Below are 27,715 nucleotides of genomic sequence, written 5' to 3' on the forward strand. Positions count from 1 at the left end.
AGAAGATCATCGCGGAATGGCTTACCCCAATTGGACTCTCCTGTGGATTTGTGGCATCGGACAACGCCAGCAATATTGTGTGTGCATTAAATATGGGCAAATTCCAGCACGTCCCATGTTTTGCACATACCTTGAATTTGGTGGTGCAGAATTTTTTAAAAAACGACAGGGGCGTGCAAGAGATGCTGTCGGTGGCCAGAAAAATTGCGGGACACTTTCGGCGTACAGGCACCACGTACAGAAGACTGGAGCACCACCAAAAACTACTGAACCTGCCCTGCCATCATCTGAAGCAAGAAGTGGTAACGAGGTGGAATTCAACCCTCTATATGCTTCAGAGGTTGGAGGAGCAGCAAAAGGCCATTCAAGCCTATACAATTGAGCACGATATAGTAGGTGGAATGCACCTGTCTCAAGTGCAGTGGAGAATGATTTCAACGTTGTGCAAGGTTCTGATGCCCTTTGAACTTGCCACACGTGAAGTCAGTTCAGACACTGCCAGCCTGAGTCAGGTCATTCCCCTCATCAGGCTTTTGCAGAAGAAGCTGGAGGCATTGAAGAAGGAGCTAAAAGGGAGCGATTCCGCTAGGCATGTGGGACTTGTGGATGCAGCCCTTAATTCGCTTAACAAGGATTCACGGGTGGTCAATCTGTTGAAATCAGAGCACTACATTTTGGCCACCGTGCTCGATCCTAGATTTAAAGCCTACCTTGGATCTCTCTTTCCGGCAGACACAGGTCTGCTGGGGTTGAAAGACCTGCTGGTGACAAAATTGTCAAGTCAAGCGGAACGCGACCTGTCAACATCTCCTCCTTCACATTCTCCCGCAACTGGGAGTGCGAGGAAAAGGCTCAGAATTCCGAGCCCACCCGCTGGCGGTGATGCAGGGCAGTCTGGAGCGACTGCTGATGCTGACATCTGGTCCGGACTGAAGGACCTGACAACGATTACGGACATGTCGTCTACTGTCACTGCATATGATTCTCTCAACATTGATAGAATGGTGGAGGATTATATGAGTGACCGCATCCAAGTAGGCACGTCACACAGTCCGTACTTATACTGGCAGGAAAAAGAGGCAATTTGGAGGCCCTTGCACAAACTGGCTTTATTCTACCTAAGTTGCCCTCCCACAAGTGTGTACTCCGAAAGAGTGTTTAGTGCCGCCGCTCACCTTGTCAGCAATCGGCGTACGAGGTTACATCCAGAAAATGTGGAGAAGATGATGTTCATTAAAATGAATTATAATCAATTCCTCCGCGGAGACATTGACCAGCAGCAATTGCCTCCACAAAGTACACAGGGAGCTGAGATGGTGGATTCCAGTGGGGACGAATTGATAATCTGTGAGGAGGGGGATGTACACGGTGATATATCGGAGGGTGAAGATGAGGTGGACATCTTGCCTCTGTAGAGCCAGTTTGTGCAAGGAGAGATTAATTGCTTCTTTTTTGGGGGGGGTCCAAACCAACCCGTCATATCAGTCACAGTCGTGTGGCAGACCCTGTCACTGAAATGATGGGTTGGTTAAAGTGTGCATGTCCTGTTTTGTTTATACAACATAAGGGTGGGTGGGAGGGCCCAAGGACAATTCCATCTTGCACCTCTTTTTTCTTTTCTTTTTCTTTGCATCATGTGCTGATTGGGGAGGGTTTTTTGGAAGGGACATCCTGCGTGACACTGCAGTGCCACTCCTAGATGGGCCCGGTGTTTGTGTCGGCCACTAGGGTCGCTAATCTTACTCACACAGTCAGCTACCTCATTGCGCCTCTTTTTTTCTTTGCGTCATGTGCTGTTTGGGGAGGGTTTTTTGGAAGGGACATCCTGCGTGACACTGCAGTGCCACTCCTAGATGGGCCCGGTGTTTGTGTCGGCCACTAGGGTCGCTAATCTTACTCACACAGCTACCTCATTGCGCCTCTTTTTTTCTTTGCGTCATGTGCTGTTTGGGGAGGGTTTTTTGGAAGGGACATCCTGCGTGACACTGCAGTGCCACTCCTAGATGGGCCCGGTGTTTGTGTCGGCCACTAGGGTCGCTAATCTTACTCACACAGCTACCTCATTGCGCCTCTTTTTTTCTTTGCGTCATGTGCTGTTTGGGGAGGGTTTTTTGGAAGGGACATCCTGCGTGACACTGCAGTGCCACTCCTAGATGGGCCCGGTGTTTGTGTCGGCCACTAGGGTTGCTTATCTTACTCACACAGCGACCTCGGTGCAAATTTTAGGACTAAAAATAATATTGTGAGGTGTGAGGTATTCAGAATAGACTGAAAAATGAGTGTAAATTATGGTTTTTGAGGTTAATAATACTTTGGGATCAAAATGACCCCCAAATTCTATGATTTAAGCTGTTTTTTAGTGTTTTTTGAAAAAAACACCCGAATCCAAAACACACCCGAATCCGACAAAAAAAATTCGGTGAGGTTTTGCCAAAACGCGTTCGAACCCAAAACACGGCCGCGGAACCGAACCCAAAACCAAAACACAAAACCCGAAAAATTTCAGGCGCTCATCTCTAGCACTGTGTGGGCATTTTTATATCTGGCACTGTGGGGGCACTTATGTATCTGGCACTCTGTGGCCATTTATGTAGCTGGCACTGCTGGGGGGGGCATGTCGCGTGTAGCTGGCACTGCTGGGGGGGGGCATTTCGCGTGTAGCTGGCACTGCTGGGGAGCATGTCGCGTGTAGCTGGCACTGCTGGGGAGCATGTCGCGTGTAGCTGGCACTGCTGGGGAGCATGCCGCTGGCACTGCTGGGGGGCATGTCGCGTGTAGCTGGCACTGCTGGGGGGCATGTCGCGTGTAGCTGGCACTGCTGGGGGGCTTGTCGCGTGTAGCTGGCACTGCTGGGGGGCTTGTCGCGTGTAGCTGGCACTGCTGGGGGGGGCTTGTCGCGTGTAGCTGGCACTGCTGGGGGGCATGACGCGTGTAGCTGGCACTGCTTGGGGGCATGTCGCGTGTAGCTGGCACTGCTGGGGGGCATGTCGCGTGTAGCTGGCACTGCTGGGGGGCATGTCGCGTGTAGCTGGCACTGCTGGGGGGCATGTCGCGTGTAGCTGGCACTGCTGGGGGGCATGTCGCGTGTAGCTGGCACTGCTGGGGAGCATGTCGCGTGTAGCTGGCACTGCTGGGGGGCATGTCGCGTGTAGCTGGCACTGCTGGGGGGCATGTCGCGTGTAGCTGGCACTGCTGGGGGGCTTGTCGCGTGTAGCTGGCACTGCTGGGGGGCTTGTCGCGTGTAGCTGGCACTGCTGGGGGGCTTGTCGCGTGTAGCTGGCACTGCTGGGGGGCATGTCGCGTGTAGCTGGCACTGCTGGGGGGCGTGTCATGTAGTGTTCCCGCTAGGCGTCTGTGGCTAGGCAATGTGTCTCAGTGCTGTGCCTGGCGCAAAGTGTATAGGAGGTTCTACCTGGTGCAGTGTGTATTAGCTGCACTACTGTGTGGTGTAATGCAAATTGCCACTATTATGTGGCCACGTACCTTCCCCACGAAGTTACTCCCCTTAATTTTTGCTGCGCGCCTTCGGCGCGCACTGTCCATTCTTTGACATGTAGGTATGGGAACAACAAGCAGTATGTACATCATTTTGCCCTCCTAACTTAAAAATGTGCCTTCCCTGTGATCAGCACCATGCCCTAAAAAGTGAACACTATCATGTGTAGCTGGCACTGCTGCGGGGCATGTCATGTGTAGCTGGCACTGCTGCGGGGCATGTCATGTGTAGCTGGCACTGCTGCGGGGCATGTCATGTGTAGCTGGCACTGCTGCGGGGCATGTCATGTGTAGCTGGCACTATACTGGAGACATTGTGTGTAAGGAACACTACTGTGGCTATGTGTAAGGCTGCTAATTGTGTGAAAATATGTTTATAGTTTGATGATATGAAGTTATGAGGCCACGCCCACTTTCCAGAGGCCACACCCACTTTTTCGGGAGCGCGCGCACCTTCGGCGCGCGCATGGGGGGGGGGGCGCTTTTACATTTTCTCGCTCAGGGTGCTAGTAGGCCTGGAGCCGGCCCTGCGTATGGATACAAAGCAGATCGTTGCTGCGCGATGGATTGTATGAAGAATCCATTTGCACAGCCGATCGCAAGTAGATTGACAGAAAGAGGGCGTTTGTGGGTGTCAACAGACTGTTTTCTGTGAGTGTTTGGAAAAACGCAGGTGTGTCCAAGCGTTTGCAGGGCAGGTGTCTGACGTCAATTCCGGCCCCGGACAGGCTGAAGTGATTGCAGAGGCTGAGTAAGTCCTGTGCTACTCAGAAACTGCACAAAACTTTTTTGTACCGCTCTGCTGCACATGCGTTCGCACACTTGCAAATCAAAAATACACTCCCCTGCTCGCAGCAATGCAAAAAAAACCTAGCGAGTGATCAGGTCTGAATTAGGCCCAATGTGGTTCATACAGTGTTTGCAACTATCCTTGCAGCACTACCAGCGCTGGCTGTTGACATGAAGTAGAAGCAGACAATAGCTCCTTACATGGGAACTGTCACCTGCAACCATCCAATATCATTCAGACGCTCTGAGTGTGGTACTTGGCTATGATGTCACCACAAAACTGTTTGAGTGCAGTCCAATTAACCATGATTTATTTCTGGGTGCAAGTAAATGCAGCTATATGCTGCACTTACAGTACTGCTGGATTTGCTGACTTTTGTTTATAGCCCCATAGTGCTGCATACAAATATCCATGAATCTGGGGCAAGAGAGGATCAGGTGATGGATTAGTTCTGATGCTGTTGCCGGCATTTACACACTGTCACAATGGGAACTCATCCGCTTGTGTGCTTGGGTGAGTTAATTGAACTGAGACCCTTATCTGAGGATGCCGTACCCAACCTGCTAATGTAAGAAGCAGTGGGGGAACAGCAGTGGTGCAAGTAGAAAAAAATGTCTCACAGGTACTGTGTGTGCGCGCCAAAGGCGTGCGCGCCAACAAATGGGTGTGGCCAAATGCCACATGGGGCGTGGTCAATGAAAATGGGGGCGTGATACACATATGGGGGAGGGGCAGATACACATATGACCCCAATAGTGCCAGATACACGTTGCCCCACAGTGCCAGATATACAGTGCCCCACAGTGCCAGATACACATTGCCTCACTGTGCCAGATACACAAATGCCCCCAGAGTGCCAGATATACATTGCCTCACAGTGCCACCAGATACACAAATGCCCCCACTGTGCCAGATATACATTGCCCCCCAGTGCCAGATACATAAATGCCCCCCCAGTGCCAGATATGCCCCCACTGCCAGATACAGAAATGCCCCCAGTGCCAGATACACATAGTAACATAGTATCTAAGGTTGAAAAAAGACAATTGTCCATCGAGTTCAACCTATTTGTGGTCTTCTATGCAGGATTATTTGGTATAAAATTTTGACTGATGTTGATGACTGCCGTTACGTTTTACCCCTCTTTTTTATAATAACTATAGTGCGTGACTATGCACCATAACCCTGGATATCCTTATCCATTAGGAATTTATCTAACCCATTCTTAAAGGTGTTGACTGAGTCCGCCATTACAACTCCCTCAGGCAGGGAATTCCAAACACGTATCGTCCTTACCGTAAAAAAAGCCTTTACACCGTATTGTGTGGAATCTCCTCTCCTCTAACCTGAGTGAGTGTCCACAAGTTCTCTGTGTTGATCTTACCAAAAACAAGTCCTGCGCAAGATCTGTATATTGTCCCCTTATATATTTGTAGATGTTAATCATGTCCCCTCTTAGTCTCCTCTTTTCCAGTGTAAACATGCCTAGTCTTGCAAGCCTTTCCTCGTATTCCAGCGTCTCCATACCCTTAATTAGTTTGGTCGCCCGCCTCTGAACCTTTTCTAGCTCCAAGATATCCTTTTTGTAGTATGGTGCCCAGAATTGTGCACAGTATTCAAGGTGTGGCCTCACAAGTGATTTATATAACGGGAGTATAACACTCTCGTCCCTAACATCAATTCCCCATTTTATGCATGCTAATATCTTATTAGCCTTCTTTGCTGCAGTCCTACTTTGGGTACTACTGCTTAGTTTGCTATCTATGAGGACACCTAAATCCTTTCCCAGTACAGAATCCCCTAATTTTACCACATTTAGTATGTAGGTGTTATTTTTGTTCTTGTTACCACAGTGCAGTGCATTACCTTACACTTGTCTGTATTGAAGCGCATTCTCTATTTCACTGCCCAAGCAGTCGTTCTGAAGTGACTCAGCATCCCCCTCCGCATTTATAACTTTACACAATTTGGTATCATCTGCAAAAATTGACACCATGCTCTCTAGACCTTCTGTTACTGTAGGTCGTTAATGAAAATTTTGAACAATAGCGGTCCTAATACTGAGCCTTGCGGCACACTACTTAGCACTTCAATCCAATTTTAAAAAGATCCATTAACCACAACGCGCTGCTCCCTATTATCTAACCAATTTTTGACCCAAGTGCATATTGTGCTTCCTAGCCCTATTTCTTGTAGCTTGTAGATAAGTCTCATGTGTGGTACAGTGTCGAAAGCTTTGGCAAAGTCTAAAAAGATTACATCCACCTCTTTACCCTGATCTAGGTTTGCGCTTACTGTTTCATAAAAGCCAAGTAAGTTGGTTTAACAGGATCTGTCCTTCATAAACCCATGTTGATTCCTTTTAATGACCTTATTGACTTCAAGGAACTTATGAATACTATCTCTTAGAATACCTTCCAATACTTTCCCCACTATAGATGTAAGACTAACTGGTCTATAATTACCTGTTTCAGCTTTACTTCCCTTTTTGAATATAGGCACTACTTCCGCTATACGCCAGTCTTTGGGAACCATACCTGATATTACTGAATCCTTAAAGATCAAAAATAGCGGTTTTGCAAGTTCAGAGTGAAGCTCCATTAGAACCCTTGGGTGAATACCATCGGGACCCGTTGACTTATTAATCTTTAAATGTTTTAATCGGTCACAGACTACTTCCTCACTTAAATAAGTACCTATCAGTGTGATATTCTCATTATTGAGATTATGTGTTAGTCCCTGAATTGGGTCCTCTCTAGTAAATGCTGTTGAAAAAACTCATTTAGTGTGTCCGCTATGTCATTATCATATTTGCTTAAGACTCCCAACTTGTCTTTTAAAGGGCCTATACTCTCCTTCTTTAATCTCTTGCTATTAATGTATTTAAAGAATTTTTTGGGATCGCTTTGCTTTCCTTTGCTACTAGTTTTTCAGTTTCTACTTTAGCCGCTCTCATTTCCTTTTTGCATATTTTGTTACATTCCTTATAGTGCTGAAATGACTCTGCTTCCCCGTCAGATTTGTATTTTTTAAATGCTCGCCTTTTCTTGCCCATAAGTTCCTTTATCTTTTAGTTAAGCCACATCGGTTTATGATTTTTATTCCTTTTTTTGCTGCTCGTAGGAATACATTTTTGAGTATTTTTAGCTAGCAGAAATTTTAGTGCATCCCATTTCTCCGTAGTATTTTTTCCTAGAAACAAACCTTCCCATTCAATATCCCTGAAAAATACCCTCATCTTTTCAAAATTCGCTTTGCTAAAGTTTAGAGTCCTAGTTGAGCCAGTATAGGACTGTTTATGAAAACTGATATTGAATGTGACCATATTGTGGACGCTGTTTCCTATGGGTTCCCCTACTATAATACCTGATACCAAATCCCCATTGTTTGTTAATACCAGGTCTAAGATTGCATTGTACCTGGTAGGTTCCTCAATTAGTTGAACTAAGTAGTTATCATTTAGTGTGTTTAAAACATATTGCCCCTAGCAGTATCATATGAATCGTTTTTCCAGTTTATCTCTGGATAGTTAAAATCTCCCATCACTACTATGTCTCCTACTCCTGCTGCTCTTTCAATTTGCTTTAGTAACAATTCCTCATCAGATAAGTTAATACCAGGTGACCTATAGCATACACCCAATACTAACTTTTTTATTCCTTTTTCCCCGCATGCAATTTCTACCCATAACGTCTCAACAGTGTCTACAGTGCCCTACTGAATATCTTCCCGTATATCAGGTTTTAAAAACGGCTTTCCGTAAAGACACACCCCTCCACCCTTTTTATTTAGTCCGTCTCTCCTAAACAGCGTATAGCCCTCTAGATTGACTGTCCAATCATGAGATTCATCCCAACAAGTTTCAGTAATGCCTATAATATCATACTGTTTGCTTGCTGCAAGTATTTCTAGTTTGCCCTTTTTACCAGTAATGCTTCTACATACAGCTAAGATAATTATTTTCACTTGCAGTGCCAGATATGGCCACAGTGCCCGATACACATGTCCCCCCAGTGCCAGATATGCCCCCAGTGCCAGATACACCTGTCCCCGCAGTGCCAGATATGCCCCTAGTGCCAGATACACATGTCCCCCAGTGCCAGATATGCCCTCAGTGCCAGGTACACATGTCCCCCAGTGCCAGATATGCTCCCAGTGCCAGGTACACATGTCCCCCTAGTGCCAGATATGCCCCCCAGTGGCAGGTATACATGCCCCCCAGTCCAGATATGCCCCCAGTGCCAGATACATCTGTCCCCGCAGTGCCAGATATGCATGTCCCCCCCAGTGCCAGATATGCCCCCAGTGCCAGATATACCCCAGTGCCAGATATGCCCCCAGTGCCAGATATGCCCCCAGTGCCAGATATGCCCCCAGTGCCAGATATCCCCCAGTGCCAGATATGCCCCCAGTGCCAGATATGCTCCAAGTGCCGGGTATACATGTCCCCCCAGTGCCAGATATGCCCCCAGTGCCAGGTACACATGTCCCCCCAGTGCCAGATTAATCCCCCAGTGCCAGATATGCTCCCAGTGCCAGGTACACATGTCCCCCCAGTGCCAGATATGCCCCCAGTGCCAGGTATACATGCGCCCCCAATGTCAGATATGCCCCCAGTGCCAGGTATACATGCCCCCCCAATGCCAGATATGCCCCCAGTGCAAGGTACACATGAAGCCCCCCCTGCTGCTCACCGCTGCTGCTGCTGGTGTCCTGTGTGTGTGAGGGGAGGAGAGCGCAGCCTGCGCCTCTCCTTCCCCTCAGTTTCCTGCGGGTGCGGGTGAGTTTAATTCAGCGCCAATCCGTGAGCCAATCAAAGCTCGCGGTCTGGCAGCCTTGGCTGCCGGTCCGCGAGCTCTGATTGGCTCACGGGCGGCACTGATTTGAACGAAGACATTGACATTGCGCTCTCCTCCCCTCACATCAGCGGTAGCGAGCGGCGGCCCGTCAGTGTGGGTACGGCGTACCCATGGCTAAATTCTTAAGGATACGTCGTACCCACCCGTACCCGCATACTTGCACCGCTGGGGCACAGCTCCCAAGAAGAGGGTACCACATTTGAACAAAGCCTCAAGTTCATGTGCTCTGATGAGTTTGTGTTAAAATGTGTGAATAGGATTGTGTCAACACCACAATGTCAAATTATCACATGTTTATATAGTCACAGAGTTGACAATAAAAACCTTAGGGTTAGGGTTATCATTAAGATTTGGGTGAGGTATCAACATTTTAACATATCGACTTTATGGTAGTGTTGATACAGTATGTTCACTTTAAATATGCGTGGACATGTACTCTATTGACATAGAATACCTTTCGACATGCTATTGTCTAGATTACGAATGTTTATATTATAACTGTTGAAACATTACACCAATGAAAAGATGATAGATTTGTGTTCAGTTCTTCATCTTATCCTTATTATAGCTATAACTTTAATATTAGTCTGAGAGTCCCTTAGTTAAAGTACTGTCTAAAAACCATGTAATCTTGAAACTGTAAAAACAGCAGGTTCTGAATGAGTTAATATTCACAGAACTTTCCTTAGAAGACATGATCCCTTCCCTTGGGACTATGCGTATAGCTGCACTTAGTATCATGCTTTCCAGACAGCCACACCTATACATTGATTCAAACTACTTTACATTACAGTGTAGTGAGCGAAATACACAAGGGTGTGATGCTCAGCTGAAACTGCTACATAAAAATTTGTAAATGTTATATATGTGAACAGAATATTGACAGATTATGACAGATGACAACTTTACATTACATTAAAATATTAATTATTAATGCATTTTAAGTTTAACATTGGGCCTGATTCAGCATCCGACACATCTGTGGCCACTTTCCCGTTTGGACAATGCAGGCTACTCTCTTCCTTATCCTAATGTGAGAATATCCATGTACGTGGAAGCCTATCCCACCCAATGTTTTCCATCAGTAGGCTTTCTAACAGTAGAAAAACATTGTCAGCATGTTGACAATTAAAATACACAATGTCAACATTATGTCTTTGTCGACATTTGACAATGGTGTTGACATTCTGCATATCAGCATTTTCTACTTCTACCCAAATTAGGAGGTCTGTGCTATGGGGGTAAATCCAAGTTAATCGCAGCAGGAATTTTGTTAGCAGTTGGGCAAAACCATGGCCCTCATTCCGAGTTGTTCGCTCGTTATTTTCCTTCGCATCGGTGCGATTTTCCGCTAACTGTGCATGCGCAATGTTCGCACTGCGGCTGCGCCAAGTAAATTTGCTAAGAAGTTTGGTTTTTTACTCACGGCATTACAAGGTTTTTTCTTCGTTCTGGTGATCGTAGTGTGATTGACAGGAAGTGGGTGTTTCTGGGCGGAAACTGGCCGTTTTATGGGAGTGTGTGAAAAAACGCTGCCGTTTCTGGGAAAAACGCGGGAGTGGATGGAGAAACGGGGGAGTGCCTGGGCGAACGCTGGGTGTGTTTGTGACGTCAAAACAGGAACGAAACTGACTAAACTGATCGCAGTGGCAGAGTAAGTCTCGAGCTACTCAGAAACTGCTAAGAAATTTCTATTCGCAATTTTGCGAATCTTTCGTTCGCAATTCTGCTAAGCTAAGATTCACTCCCAGAGGGCGGCGGCTTAGCGTGTGCACTGCTGCGAAAAGCGGCTAGCGAGCGAACAACTCGGAATGAGGGCCATAATACACATTTTTGTGGAAAAAATGCAAAAAAAGACGCTATGCGCTACTGAGTCTCGCCACAGCATGTTTAGCATGACTGCAGCAAGGATGTAAGAGGACACATCTGTACTAGACATGAGCGGCGGGCACTTTTCTTGTTTTGTGTTTTGGTTCTGGTTCCATGCTTGTGTTTTGGATCTGGATTGGTTTTGCCAAAACCACCCTTCCGTGTTTTGGTTTTGGTTTTGGATCTGGATGATTTAAAAAAAAAAACCCAGCTAAAATCACATAATTTGGGGGTAATTTTGATCCTACGGTATTATTAACCTCAATAACATTCATTTCCACTCATTTCCAGTCTATTCTGAACACTTCACACCTCACAAGTTTGTTTTTAGGCCAAAAGGTTGCACCGAGGTGGCTGGATGACTAAGCTGAGCGACACAAATGTGCGGCACAAACACCTGGCCCATCTCGAAGTGGCACAGCAGTGACAGAGAGGATGGCAGATTTAAAAAATAGTCCCCAAACAGCACATCATGCAAAGAAGTAAAAGAGGTACAATGAGGTAGCTGTATGACTAAGCTAAGCGACACAAGTGTGCGGCACAAACAACATGGGACGTGCTGGAATTTGCCCAGATGTAATACACGCACAATATTGGTGGCACAGGAGATCGTACTCCTAATCCACACACACATATGGCAAAGCCTGTAAAATTAATTTGGATAATAATAACCCTTTTATTTGGAGCTATTATAATAAAATGCAGCACAGGCGAGTGTACCCCTACATTACACAGGGCAAACCCTGTAAAAATTATTTGGATAATAATATAAGTAATGTATATAACCCTTTAATTTGGAGTAAATAATATACAGCACAAGACACCACCACTGGACTTATGGCAGCACAAGTCAGCACCACTGGACTGGACTTATACGGCAGTACCCCAGGACTTATATGGCAGTACCCCTGGAGTTGTACGGCAGTGTCAGACAGGATGGCATTTTAAAAAACTAGTCCCCAAACAGCACATGATGCAAAGAAGAAAAAAAGCTGCAAGATGGAATTGTCCTTGGGCCCTCCCACCCACCCTTATGTTGTATAAACAGGACATGCACACTTTAACAAACCAATCATTTCAGCGACAGGGTCTGCCACATGACTGTGGCTGAAAACACTGCTTTGTTTGGGCCCCCACCAAAAAATAAGCAATCAATCTCTACTTGCACAAACTGGCTCTACAGAGACAAGCTGTCGACCCTTATCCTCATCCTCCGATTCCTCACCCCTTTCACTGTGTGCATCCTCCTCCTCCTCACAGAGTATTAATTCGTCCCCACTGGAATCCACCATCACAGGTCCCTGTGTACTTTCTGGAGGCAATTGCTGCTAAAGGTCTTCCTGGAGGAATTTATAATTCATTTTGATGAACATCATCTTCTCCACATTTTGTGGAATTAACCTCCTACGCCGATCGCTGACAAGGTTACCGGCTGCACTAAACACTCTTTCGGAGTACACACTGGAGGGGGGCAACTTAGGTAAAATATAGCCAGCTTGTGGAAGGGCATCCAAATTGCCTCCTTTTCCTGCCAGTAAACATACGGACTGTCTGACATGCCTACTTGGATGCTGTCACTCATATAATCCTCCACCATTCTTTCAATGGTGGCAGAATCATATGCAGTGACAGTAGACATGTCAGTAATCATTGGCAGGTCCTACAGCCCAGACCAGAAGTCAGCACTCGCTCCTGACTGCTCTGCATCATTGCCAGCGGGTGGGCTAGGAAATCTTATCCTTTTTCTTGCAGCCTCAGTTGCGGGAGAAAATGAAGGAGGAGCTGTTGACAGGTCACGTTCTGCTTGAGTTGACAATTTTCTCACCAGCAGGTCTTTGAACCTCTTCAGACATGTCTGCTGGAAAGAGAGATACAACATAGGCTTTAAACCTAGGATCGAGCACGGTGGCCAAAATGTAGTGCTCTGATTTCAACAGACTGACCACCCTCGAATCCTGGCAAAGTGAATGAAGGGCTCCATCCACAAGTCCCACATACTTAGCGGAATTGCTTCATCTTAGCTCCTCCTTCAATTTCTCCAACTGCTTCTGCAAAAGCCTGATGAGGGGAATGACCTGACTCAAGCTGGCAGTGTCTGAACTGACTTCACGTGTGGCAAGTTCGAAGGGTTGGAGAACCTTGCACAAGACGGAAATCATTCTCCACTGCGCAGTGCAAGTGCATACCCCCTCCTTTGCCTATATCGTATGTGGATGTATAGGCTTGAATGGCCTTTTGCTGCTCCTCCATCCTCTGAAGCATATAGAGTGTTGAATTTCACCTTGTTACCACTTCTTGCTTCAGGTGATGGCAGGGCAGGTTCAGGAGTGTTTGCTGGTGTTCAAGTCATCGGCACACAGTGTCCGAATGTCAAAAGCGGGCCGCCATTTTTCAGGCCACCAACAGCATCTCCTGCACGCACCTAACATTTTTAAATAAATTCTGCACCACCAAATTAATTGTATGTGCAAAACATGGGACGTGCTGGAATCTGCCCAGATGTAATGCACGTACAATATTGGTGGCATTGTCCGATATCACAAATCCCCAGAAGAGTCTAATTGGGGTAAGTCATTGTGCGATGATGTCCCTCAGTTTCCATAAGAGGTTGTCAGCGGTGTGCCTCTTACGGAAAGCAGTGATACATAGCGTAGACTGTCTAGGAATGAGTTGGCGTTTGCGAGATGATGCTACTGGTGCCGCTGCTGTTGTTGCTGGGGGAGGCAATACATCTACCCACTGTCACAGTCATATAGTTCTTAGTCTGCCCTGTTCTACTTGTCCACCTGTCCGTGGTTAAGTGGACAGTGGGTACAACTGCATTTTTTAGGACACTGAGGATACTTTTCTGACGTCTCTGTACATTCTCGTTATCGCCTGCCTAGTGAAGTGGAACCTAGATGGGATTTGATACCAGGGGGGACATTACCTCCATCAATTCTCTAAGTCCCACTGAACTAATGGTGGATACCGGACGCACGTCTAACACCAACATAGCTGTTAAGGTCTCAGTTATCCGCTTTGATACAGGCTGACTAGACATATACGGCAGTATCACTGGATTTATACGGCAGTACCGCTGGACATATACGGCAGTATCACTGGAGCACAGGGACACCACCACTGGACTGATGCATGATAACACAGCACCACTGCAATGGACTGGACTTATACAGCAGCACTGGACATATGGAAGCAGAGGACACCCCCACTGTGACAGGACTGATGCAGCACAAGACACTACCACTATACTGATGCAGGATAACACAGCACCACTGCAATGGACTGTACTTATACAGCAGCACTGGACATATGGCAGCAGAGGACACCACCACTGTGACTGGACTGATGCAGCACAAGACACTACCACTGAACAGATGCTGGACACTGAGGACGGAAACACGTCCTCTCTCTACACTCTCCAATGCCGGAGTGAAAATGGTGGCGACATGTGGCTCCTTATATGGAATCCAAACCCTGTGAGAATCCAACAGAGTGATGATGACATTTTGCCTCGTTATGGTTTCCGAGTCAGGCAGGAAAACCCGAGCCTGACTCGGATCCGGGCTCGGGTAGTGAAGTTCGGGGGAGGGGGGGGGTTCGGTTCTCAGGGAACCGAACCCGCTCATCTCTAATCTGTACAGCTATTCATCCTCACTCAAGTTCTTGCACTCCTTGCATAGGAACTTCATCAGCTTTTTACACATAGCCTAAAACACAGTTCCAGACATCCAGCCCTGCTGGGGGCTTGGCACTGAGTGAGCATCGTCAGACTACTACACTGCACCTTTTACAATATATAGTAACTCAACAGGGAGAAGAAAGGGTATTGTCAGACTGACAATCCAGTCCAGTCTACTTAATGATACTCCAGTCCAGATTTTGGAAAAAAAAATCATTATTGTGGGTAAGCCGTTAATATTCCACATCAAAAGATTACAGAACAATAATAAATATGGAGGTCTGGCATTGTCTTACTATACAGTGGCGGAGATTCAAATGTTTGAAAAGTGGGTTGGGTGTCTAATTTCCCTGTCTATTAGATAGGAAAAAACAGCCTCCCAACTGACTTTTAAAACATTTGAATCTCCCCCAGTATGTCTAATAAATCAGTCAACACCATTCTAACTAGCAGAGCTGGAAAGTCACAGTCTGTCTACCATGGATGTCATCAATTCAACTTCAGAAACTTTATTATTCAAACATTTACTAAGGATTAATCAAAGGATGCTAAGCAGGCACAATAAATGTCAATCATTTGTGAAGAAGGCATCCTACCAGTAAAACACAAGTAATGGACATGGAAATGTATCCATTTCTGAGCCAGCTATGTCATTAGTTCTCCATCACAGAACTATATCTGTTATCCCACAGTTTTTAGAATTCAACATTTATTGCATAAACTATGTGTGAATTATCAATCCATATTATACAATAATATTGTAAGGATCAGTTCAACATAATAAATACATAATGATTATTTAAGGAAGGTCTAATGTAACAATGGCTAACTGTCACTTATATATGAAACTCTTCAAACAGTAAATTGCATTTATATGCTAAAGTGCTGCTTTACAATGTTCTGTAATCAAAAGAATATTTGCAGAGCAATTGTAAAACCATCCTAGACCATGAACAGTAATTCCACCCAGTGTTATCTGTGAGCAGGAACCAGCAGGAACTCAGCTCCTGAACCTCTCATTAAATATGACAATCAGGAACTGGGTTTCTGAACGTGTCCTGGGTCAAAATGTATTTTCCATAAGATAAGCTTTAAGAGTTTTAAAGTCCATTTTGAGTGCTTTCTTTTCCAAAAACAATCTATCTACAGTTTTTTTAAGTCCATTTTAATTGCCTTCCTTTCTAAAAACTAACATCTATCTATCTATCTGTCTGTCTGTCTGTCTGTCTGTCTGTCTGTCTGTCTATCTATCTATCTATCTATCTATCTATCTATCTATCTATCTATCTATCTATCTATCTATCTATTGCTTTTTTTAATAGCTCAACCCCCAGACCCATAGTTCCTGAACCTATTTTTACAGAAAAATAGTACTGGTTCCACCTACAGCACTTACTTTTTTCACAGGGTGAAAATATCACTGTTAGGAACATCAATTTTGCTTTCTTAGAAACGTTGGCAGGCTTCTCATGCACAGGTGTGGTCAGACCTCCTCTTTTGGATTTCTTAGGGGCTGCTTCCACTTACAAATCACATATAGCTACAGTATGCAAATAAGGTTTATGTGGTCTCAGTTTTGTTGATATAATTTAACACTTAAATATGATCATGCTGTTAGTCGTTGAAATTGAGAGAATGGGTAATGAGTAAGGGTATATTTGCATAATTGTGAAACAGTCTTCAGGAGCACTGAAAGGAGGCCTCCCAGGCTTGTAGGAGGCAAACCCGAGCCCCCACACTCCGCCCTTATCACACTTAGGTTTTCTTTTTCTTTATTTTGAAGCAAATAGTGATACAATCAATAATACAATATCAATAACATATTGTACATAGAAATACACATTTTGGCAGGCCCCAAACTGCCCCAAATAAAGCAAGGCACACATAGCTTATAAAACCAAAACTTGACCGGTTGTAGCTACACTCTCCCTTGACATCCCCCCCACCACCACCACCACATCACAGTTTTCTGGAACTTCTGACAGTCTATGCCTGTAGTCAGTGATGCCCTTATGAATCCTTGAGTTTTGAAGCAACAAATGCTGGTGCTTGGTACCACTAGCTGCAATGCGTAGAGCCATCCAGAGCATCCAGGTATCTCTTTCCTTTCTTCTGGCAGTGGCCCCACCCCTCACATGATGTCACATATTCAGTAGGTGGGATCGGCATAGGAAACAGTGGAGCAGATGTATTAAGTCTGGAGGAGTGATAAAGCAGTGATAAGTGGAATGTGATAATGCACCAGCCATTCATTATGAGTTTGAAAAATACAGTTAGGAGCTAATTGGCTGGTGCGCTATCACCTTTAACTTATCACTGCTTTATCACTTCTCCAGGCTTAATACATCTGCCCCAATGAGCCCCGTCCCCGGAGCTGATTCTGAGACTGGACAATACATTTATTTACTGAAATTACCTATACTCTAGTGTGGGTTTCCTAAGCCAGCCCCCAATTGTCAAGTAATATGTAATAAGGCTTCGGTGGAGGCACAGCCAAAATATCAAAAAAAAAGAAGAAAGGAAATCCAGTGCTCCAGGACTCATAAGTATAGTGGTTTATGTGCTTGATCAAAATCAAGAACAAAATAAATACTGTAATACCATTATTACAGTAAATTTATGTACCCCTGTACTAAAAACAATCAGGCAACCTACAAATTAAATCAGGAAGTTTTAGGGGAAACAGTAGTTGAAAAAGGCTTGGGGGAGCACACTGATAACAGAGTTAGCAGCAATACCCAATGTGAAAGTGCAGCAACAAAGGCAAATAAGGTATTAGCATGCATAAAACGGGGAATGGAGACAAGGGATGCAAGTGTAATCCTGCCACTGTATAAATCATTGGTACGGCCAAACCTGGAACATTGTGTACAGATCTGGGCAGGGTACTGTAAAATAGATTTGTTTGAACTTGAAATGGTTCAGAGGCAAGCCACCAAATTGATTAAGGGGCTAGAGGCACTGGATTATGAGGAAAGGCTTACTAGGTTAGATATGTTTACACTTGAAAAGAGGCGGTTAAGAGGGGAAATTATTAATTTTTACAAATATATAAAGGGACAATACAAGGATCACGCAGACACCCTCTGAGATTAGAGGAAAGGAAATTTCATACCATACGAATGAAAGGGTTCTTCACATTAAGGGCAGTAAAGGTAGTAAGGATTTGTAATTCTCTGCCAGAGAACTTAGTAATGGTGGACTCAGTCAATAAGTTTAAAAATGGATTAGATAACTTCCTGACTGAAAGAAATATCCACAGGTACCGTATTTAAAGAAAGTGTATATTAGACAAAGCATGAATTATAGTTGTTATTAGACTAAATAAACATCACTTCATCCGATTCATTATAGTAAACTATAGTTACATTCAGATTAGTGTAAGGATTATAATACAGCTGAGTGCAGCTTGGAGGAGATAGGGGAGCCAGCTCTCCCTCTTCTGTAAGCAAGGCTAGCTGTACTGTTTTGATTTTTTTTGCGCTGCTACTGTCAATCAAATTTAAATTGCTCTGGGTCGTGTATGTATGTATGTATATATATATATATATATAGTTATATATGGACTTCGTTTGATTATTTACCTGTGAGTACCGCCTTCACAAACCTCTCTCTCTCTCTCTCTCTATATATATATATATATTAGAGATGTGGAAATGTTTCGGCTTTTGTGTTTTGGTTTTGGATTCGGTTCCGCGGCCGTGTTTTGGATTCGGACGTGTTTTGGCAAAACCTCCCTTAAACATTTTTGTCGGATTCGGGTGTTTTTTTTCAAAAACCCCTCAAAAACAGCTTAAATCATAGATTTTGGGGGTAATTTTGATCCTATAGTGTTATTAACCTCAATAACCATAATTTCCACTAATTTCCAGTCTATTCTGAACACCTCACACCTCACAATATTATTTTTAGTCCTAAAATTTGCACCAAGGTCGCTGGATGACTATGCTAAGCGACGCAAGTGGCCGGCACAAACACCTGGCCCATCTAGGAGTGGCACTGCAGTGTCAGACAGGATAGCACTTATAAAAATTGGCCCCAAACATCACATGATGCAAAAATAAATAAATAAAAAAAGAGGTGCAAGATGGAATTGTCCTTGGGCCCTCCCACCCACCCTTATGTTGTATAAACAGGACATGCACACTTTAACAAACCCATCATTTCAGCCACAGGATCTGCCACATGACTGTGGCTGAAATGACTGGTTGGTTTGGGCCCCCACCAATAAAAGAAGCAATCAATCTCTCCTTGCTCAAACTGGCTCTACAGAGGCAAGATGTCGACCTCATCATCATCCTCCGATTCCTCACCCCTTTCACTGTGTACATCCCCCTCCTCACAGAGTATTAATTCGACCCCACTGGAATCCACCATCACAGGTCCCTGTGTACTTTCTGGAGGCAATTGCTGGTGAATGTCTCCTCGGAGGAATTGATTATAATTCATTTTGATGAAAATCATCTTCTCCACATTTTGTGGAAGTAACCTTGTACGCCAATCGCTGACAAGGTGACCGGCTGTACTAAACACTCTTTCGGAATACACACTGGAGGGGGGGCAACTTAGGTAAAATAAAGCCAGTTTGTGCACGGGCCTCCAATTTGCCTCTTTTTCCTGCCAGTATACGTACGGACTGTCTGACGTGCCTACTTGGATGCGGTCACTGGTGACAGAATCATATGCAGTGACAGTAGACGACATGTCAGTAATCGTTGGTGGTCCTTCAGGCCGGACCAGATGCCAGCACTCGCTCCTGACTGCCCTGCATCACTGCCAGCGGGTGGGCTCGGAATTCTTACCCTTTTCCTCGCAGCCCCAGTTGTGGGAGAATGTGAAGGAGGAGCTGTTGACGGGTCACGTTCCGCTTGACTTGACAATTTTCTCACCAGCAGGTCTTTGAACCTCTGCAGACTTGTGTCTGCCAGAAAGAGAGATACAACGTAGGCTTTAAACCTAGGATCGAGCACGGTGGCCAAAATGTAGTGTTCTGATTTCAACAGATTGACAACCTGTGAATCCTGGTTAAGCGAATTAAGGGCTACATCCACAAGTCCCACATGCCTAGCGGAATCGCTCCGTTTTAGCTCCTCCTTCAATCTCTCCAGCTGCTTCTGCAAAAGCCTGATGAGGGGAATGACCTGACTCAGGCTGGCAGTGTCTGAACTGACTTCACGTGTGGCAAGTTCAAAGGGTTGCAGAACCTTGCACAACGTTGAAATCATTCTCCACTGCGCTTGAGTCAGGTGCATTCACCCTCCTTTGCCTATATCGTAGGCAGATGTATAGGCTTGAATGGCCTTTTGCTGCTCCCCCATCCTCTGAAGCATATAGAGTGTTGAATTCCACCTCGTTACCACCCCTTGCTTCAGCTGATGGAGGGGCAGGTTCAGGAGTGTTTGCTGGTGCTCCAGTCTTCGGCACGCGGTGGCTGAATGCAGAAAGTGGCCCGCAATTATTCGGGCCACCGACAGCATCTTTTGCATGCCCCTGTCATTTTAAAAAAAATTCTGCACCACCAAATTAATTGTATGTGCAAAACATGGGACGTGCTGGAATTTGCCCACATGTAACGCACGCACAATATTGGTGGCATTGTCCGATGTCACAAATCCCCAGGAGAGTCCAATTGGGGTAAACTAATCTGCGATGATGTTCCTCAGTTTCCGTAAGAGGTTGTCAGCTGTGTGCCTCTTATGGAAAGCGGTGATACAAAGCGCAGCCTGCCTAGGAACGAGTTGGCATTTGCGAGATGCTGCTACTGGTGCCGCTGCTGCTGTTGTTACTGCGGGAGGCAATAAATCTACCCCGTGGGCGGTCACAATCATATAGTCCTGAGTCTGCCCTGCTCCACTTGTCCACATGTCTGTGGTTAAGTGGACATTGGGTACAACTGCATTTTTTTAGGACACTGGTGACTCTTTTTCTGATGCCTGTGCACATTCTCTGTATCACCTGCCTAGAGAAGTGGAACCTAGATGGGATTTATTACCGGGGACACACTACCTCAAGAAATTCTCTAAGTCCCTGTGAATTAACGGTGGATACCAGACACACATCTAACACCAACACAGCTGCCAAGGCCTGAGTTATCCGCTTTGCAACAGGATGACTGCTGTGATATTTAATCTTCCTCGCAAAGGACTGTTGGACAGTCAATTGCTTACTGGAAGTAGTACAAGTGGTCTTCTGACTTCCCCTCTGGGATGACGATCGACTCCCAGCAGCAACAACAGCAGCGCCAGCAGCAGTAGGCGTTACAATCAAGGATGCATTGGAGGAATCCCAGTCAGGAGAGGACTCGTCAGACATGCCAGTGACATGGCCTGCAGGACTATTGGCGTTCCTGTCTAAGGAGGAAATTGACACTGAGGGAGTTGGTGGTGTGGTTTGCAGAAGCCAAGCTTTAGTTGGATTTAGGGATTTAGTTGTCAGTGGACTGCTTCTGCTGTCAACCAAAGTTTTTGAACCTGTCAATGACTTCTGATGAATGCGCTCCAGGTGACGTATAAGGGAAGATGTTCCTAGGTGGTTAATATCCTTACCCCTATTATTACAGCTTGACAAAGGCAACACATGGTTTGACACCTGTTGTCTGCATTTCTGTTAAAATAATTCCACACTGAAGAGGTGATTTTTTTTTTTGTAATTTGACCAGGCATGTCAATGGCCATATTCGTCCCACGGACAACAGGTGTCTCCCCGGGTGCCTGACTTAAACAAACCACCTCACCATTAGAATCCTCCTTGTCAATTTCCTCCTCAGTGCCAGCAACACCCATATCCTCATCCTGGTGTACTTCAACACTGACATCTTCAATTTGACTATCAGGAACTGGACTGTAGGTGCTCCTTCCAGCACTTGCAGGGGGGCGTGCAAATGGTGGAAGGAGCCACCTCTTCCCGTCTAGTGTTGGGAAGGTCAGGCATCCCAACCGCCGACACAATTGGACTCTCCTTGGGGATTTGTGATTTAGTAGAATGCACAGTTCTTTGCTGTGCTTTTGCCATCTTAACTCTTTTCAGTTTTCTAGTGGGAAGATGAGTGGTTCCATCCTCATGTGAAGCTAAACCACTAGCCATGAACATAGGCCAGGGCCTCAGCTGTTCCTTGCCACTCCGTGTCGTAAATGGCATATTGGCAAGTTTACGCTTCTCAGACGTTTTTAATTTCGATTTTTGGGTCATTTTACTGAACTTTTGTTTTTTTTATTTTACATGCTCTCTACTATAAAACAAAAAAATGCAATTAACGACCCAGTGGTTGCGCAGTGAAAAGGACCGGCTTCCTTGGTACACCTCTAGGGGGGAGAATAAACACCAATCCTCTACAAATGGATACAACAAGACAAGAATTAAGAGGGTACCCCTGGCGCTCAGTCTCTTATAGATGATCCTGAGTGACCTGCTCAGAACACAGTGTCTGTCTGCCACATGTAACTCAATCAAAAATATTTTGAAGGAACAATGTTTTATTTAACAGACAACACATAAAAACATCACATTAAAAATGTGGGTACAATGGTAAGTGAAGTGACTCGTGCATCGATGGTGAACAGGCTCTTTCACCATGGAATAGTATACAGCTGATGGTATTGCAGCTCTACTAAAGGGCTGTAGCCCAATGGGCTGTGATGGGTGATTTCCACAACTGGTCACCACAGACTTAAATCGTGCACAGTAATTGGGTTGAGTCAATTTGCAAAGAACAGCAATAAAGTGACTGGTGCATATAGTGGAAAATTAATCTCTCACCATTATACTCCCGTGCGGTGGGCTAGCTGGAAATTAGCAAATGTGGTCCAAGGCTGATAAGCCTGGCACCACCGCCACGGGTATTATCAGCAGTAGTCCTGGAAATGTACAGCTCTTTCTCCAAACAACGCGTTTCGGTCCAAATTGACGACCATTCTTGAGAAAGGTCGTCAATTTGGACCGAAACGCGTTGTTTGGAGAAAGAGCTGTACATTTCCAGGACTACTGCTGATAATACCCGTGGCGGTGGTGCCAGGCTTATCAGACTTGGACCACATTTGCTAATTTCCAGCTAGCCCACCGCACAGGAGTATAATGGTGAGAGATTTATTTTCCACTATATGCACCAGTCACTTTATTGCTGTTCATTTGCACAGAGACTCAACCCAATTACTGTGCACAATTTAAGTCTGTGGTGACCAGTTGTGGAAATCACCCATCACAGCCCATTGGGCTACATCCTTTTAGTAGAGCTGCAATACCATCAGCTGTATACTATTCAATGGTGAAAGAGCCTGTTCACCATCGATGCATGAGTCACTTCACTTACCATTGTACCCACATTTTTAATGTGATGTTTTTATTTGTTGTCTGTTAAATAAAACATTGTTCCTTCAAAATATTTTTGATTGAGTTACATGCTCTCTACTATGACATTGGGCATCGGCCTTGGCAGACGACGTTGATGGCATTGAATCGTCTCTGCCATGACTAATGGCAGCAGCTTTAGCACTAGGTGGAAGTGGATCTTGATCTTTCCCTATTTCACCCTCCACATTTTTGTTCTCCATTTTTTAATGTGTGGAATTATATGCCAGTAATATTATTATATCAATAGCAATGGAATACTGTACTGTACAACTATATACTGTTGGTCACCGAAATGCTGCACTGTACTACTATATATACTGCTCACAACAATGCAGCACAGATATGGATACTTGCAGTGACACGGAGCTGCAAGATACAGCAATGGACTACTGTACTGTACAACTATATACTGTTGGTCACTGAAATGCTGCACTGTACTACTATATATACTTCTCACAACAATGCAGCACAGATATGGATACTTGCAGTGACACGGAGCTGCTAGATACAGCAATGGACTACTGTACTGTGCAACTATATACTGTTGGTCACCAAAATGCTGCACTGTACTAATATATATACTGCACACAACAATGCAGCACAGATATGGATACTTGAAGTTACACGGAGCTGCAAGATACAGCAATGGACTACTGTACTGTACAACTATATACTGTTGGTCACCAAAATGCTGCACTGTACTACTATATATATACTGCTCACAACAATGCAGCAAAGATATGGATACTTGCAGTGACATGGAGCTGCAAGATACAGCAATGGACTACTGTACTGTACAACTATATACTGTCGGTCACCAAAATGCTGCACTGTACTACTTATATACTGCTCACAACAATGCAGCACAGATATGGATACTTGAAGTGACACGGAGCTGCAAGATACAGCAATGGACTACTGTACTGTACAACTATATACTGTTGGTCACCAAAATGCTGCACTGTACTACTAATATACTGCTCACAACAATGCAGCACAGATATGGATTCTTGAAGTGACATGGAGCTGCAAGATACAGAAATGGACTGCTGTACTGTACTTCTATACTGGTGGTCACCAAAATGCTGCACTGTACTACTATATATAATATATATAATAGTATTTTGAGCCTAGTCCGTAGAGGATGCTGGGGACGACATCAAGACCATGGGGTATAGACGGGATCCGCAGGAGACAGGGGCACTCTAAAGACTTTTCATTGGGTGTGAACTGGCTCCTCCCTCTATGCCCCTCCTCCAGACCTCAGTTGTAGGAACTGTACCCAGGGAGACTGACATTTCGAGGAAAGGAATTACTCAACTAGTGATGAGATATCTACCAACTCACACCCTCAACCATGCCGCACACATGGCATTCAACATAACACATGCCAACAGGCATATACTAATTGCAGCAACATGCTGAAACCAAGATAACACAACTTGTGTAACTGTTTTAACTAAACTGCAGTTAAAGTACGCACTGGGACGGGCACCCAGCATCCTCTACGGACTAGTAGAAAAGGATTTACCGGTAGGTTATCAAAATCCTATTTTCTCATACGTCCTAGAGGATGCTGGGGATGACATCAAGACCATGGGGTCTATACCAAAGCTCCAGTATGGGCGGGAGAGTGCGGATGACCCTGCAGCACCGATTGACCAAACTTTAGGTCCTCATTGGCCAAGGTGTCAAACTTGTATAACTTAGCAAATGTGTTTGACCCTGACCAAGTAGCTGCTCGGCAAATTTGTAATGCCGAGGCCCCCCGGGCAGCCGCCCAGGACGAGCCCACCTTCCTAGTGGAGTGGGCCTTTACCGACGTCAGTAACGGCAATCCAGCCGTAGTATGAGCTTGCTGAATCGTATTTCTTATCCAACGTGCAATAGTCTGCTTGGAAGCAGGACAGCCAATCTTGTTGTGATCATACAGGACAAACAGAGCCTCTGTTTTCCGTATACGAGCTGATCTAGCAACATCGATTTTCAAAGCTCTAACCACTTCTAGAGACTTTGAATCAGTGAATGTGACAGTAACTACTGGCACCACAATAGGTTGGTTTATGTGAAAAGCAGAAACCACCTTTGGAAAAAAATGTTGGCGAGTTTGCAACTCTGCCCTATCTTCATGGAAAATCAGGTAAGGGCTCTTGTGAGACAAGGCCCCCAACTCCGACACCCGCCTTGCAGATGCCAATGCCAAAAGCATCACCACTTTCCAAGTGAGAAACTTCAACTCTATCTTTTGTAGAGGCTCAAACCAATCCGATTGAAGGAACTGCAATACCACGTTAAGGTTCCATGGTGCCACTGGAGGCACGAATAAAGGCTGGATGTGCAGAACCCCTTTCACGAAGGTCTGAACCTCTGGAAGAGAGGCCAATTGTTTTTGGAAGAACACTGACAAGGCCGACATCTGGACCTTGATTGATCCCAATTGTAGGCCCGTCTCCACACCATCCTGCAAAAAATGGAGAAAACTCCTAAGTGAAACTCTTCCGGAGGAGCTTTCTTGGATTCACACCAAGACACATATTTCTTCAAATACGGTGGTAATGTTTTGACGTTACTCCCTTTCTGGCCTGAATAAGGGTGGGGATGTCCTCCTTAGGAATACCTTTCCTGGCTAGGATACGGCGCTCAACAGCCATGCCGTCAAACATAGCCGCGGTAAGTCTTGGTACACACACGGCCCCTGCTGCAGCAGGTCTTCCCGAGGAGGAAGAGGCAGAGGATCTCCTATGAGTAACTGCTGAAGATCTGGGTACCAAGCCCTTCTTGGCCAGTCTGGGGCAATGAAGTATGCTTGAACCCTTGTCTTTCTTATGATCCTGAGTACTTTTTGGATCTGCGGAAGTGGAGGGAAAACACACTGACGGAAACACCCACTGGGTCACTAGTGCTTCCACTGCTACTGCTTGAGGGTATCTCTACTTGGAACAGTATCTCTGAAGCTTCTTGTTGAGACGAGACGCCATCATGTCTATTTGAGGAACTCCCCAAAGACTTGTCACCTCTGCAAAGACTTCTTGGTGGAGGCCCCACTCTCCTGGATGGAGATCGTGTCTGCTGAGGAAGTCTGCTTCCCAGTTGTCTACTCCTGGAATGAATATTGCTGACAGAGCTTGTAGATGTTTTTCTGCCCAGCGGAGGATTTTTGTCGCCTCTGCCATTGCCGCTCTGCTTTTCATTCCGCCCTGCCTGCTTATGTATGCGACTGCTGTTACATTGTCCGCCTGGATCTGCACGGGACGTTCTTGAAGAAGATGTACCGCTTGTTGAAGGCTGTTGTAAATGGCTCTTAGCTCCAGAACGTTTATGTGAAGGCAATCTTCCTGTTGTGACCAACGTCCCTGGAAGTTTTCTCCCTGAGAGACTGCTCCCCAGCCTCAGAGACTTGCATCCGTGGTTACTAGGACCCAGTCGTGAATCCCCAACCTGCGTCCCTCTAGCAGGTGAGAGCTGTGCAACCACCACAGGAGCGAAATCCTGTTTTTTGACGACAGTAATTATCTTTCTGTGCATGTGTAGGTGTGAACCCGACCACTTGTCCAACAGGTCCCACTGGAATACTCTGGCATGGAACCTGCCAAACTGTATGGCCTCGTAGGCCGCCACCATCTTCCCCAACAACCGAATGCACCAATGGATCGACACACTTGATGGTTTCAATATCTGTTTTACCATTTTCTGGATTTCCAGAGCCTTTTCCCGTGGAAGAAATACTCTCTGAACTTCTGTGTCCAGAATCATCCCGGGGAAAGACAATCTTGTCGTCGGTTCCAACTGTGACTTTGGGTACTTTATGATCCACCCATGTTGTTGGAGTATTGACAGGGAGAGGGATATGTTTTGTAATAACTGCTCCCTGGATCTCGCCTTTATCAGGAGGTCGTCCAGATAAGGGATTATATTGACTCCTTTCTGACGAAGGAGGACCATCATCTCTGCCATCACCTTAGTGAATACCCTCGGCGCCGTGGAGAGACCGAAAGGTAACGTCTGGAATCGCGAATCTCAGATAAGCCTGGTGAGGAGGATAAATGGGAACATGCAGGTAAGCATCCTTTATGTCCATCAAGTAGTCCCCCTCCTCCAGACTGGCAATCACCGCCCGAAGTGATTCCATCTTGAACTTGAACCTTTTCAGGAAGAAATTCAGATCTTTTAGATTTAGGATCGGTCTGACCGAGCCGTTCGGCTTCGAAACAACAAAGAGGGTTGAATAAAAACCCCGCCCTTGTTGTGGCAACGATACCAGGACTATAACCTGGTCTTGACATAATTTTTGGATTGCCGCTGTTACTGCTTCTCTCTCTGGCGGAGAAGCTGGCAAGGTCGATTTGAAAAATCGGCATGGGGGAACGTCTTGAAACTCTAGTTTGTATCCCTGGGATACTATTTGCAACACCCAGGGATCCAGGCCAGACAGAATCCAATCCTGGCTGAAGAGTTTGAGACGTGCCCCCACCCGAGCGGCCTCCCGCAAGGGAGTTCCAGCGTCATGCTGGGGATTTGGCAGAATTAGGGGTAGACTTCTGCTCTTGGGAACCTGGAGCCGGTGTGGGCTTCTTTCCCCTTCCCCTACCTGCAAAGAAGGGGGAACCTCTCGCCTTTTTGTATTTATTGGGCCGAAAGCACTGCATTTGCGGGTGATAGGTCTTTTTTGCCGGT

Source organism: Pseudophryne corroboree, chromosome 2 (genome assembly GCF_028390025.1).
Source record: "Pseudophryne corroboree isolate aPseCor3 chromosome 2, aPseCor3.hap2, whole genome shotgun sequence".
NCBI classification, from domain to species: domain Eukaryota; kingdom Metazoa; phylum Chordata; class Amphibia; order Anura; family Myobatrachidae; genus Pseudophryne; species Pseudophryne corroboree.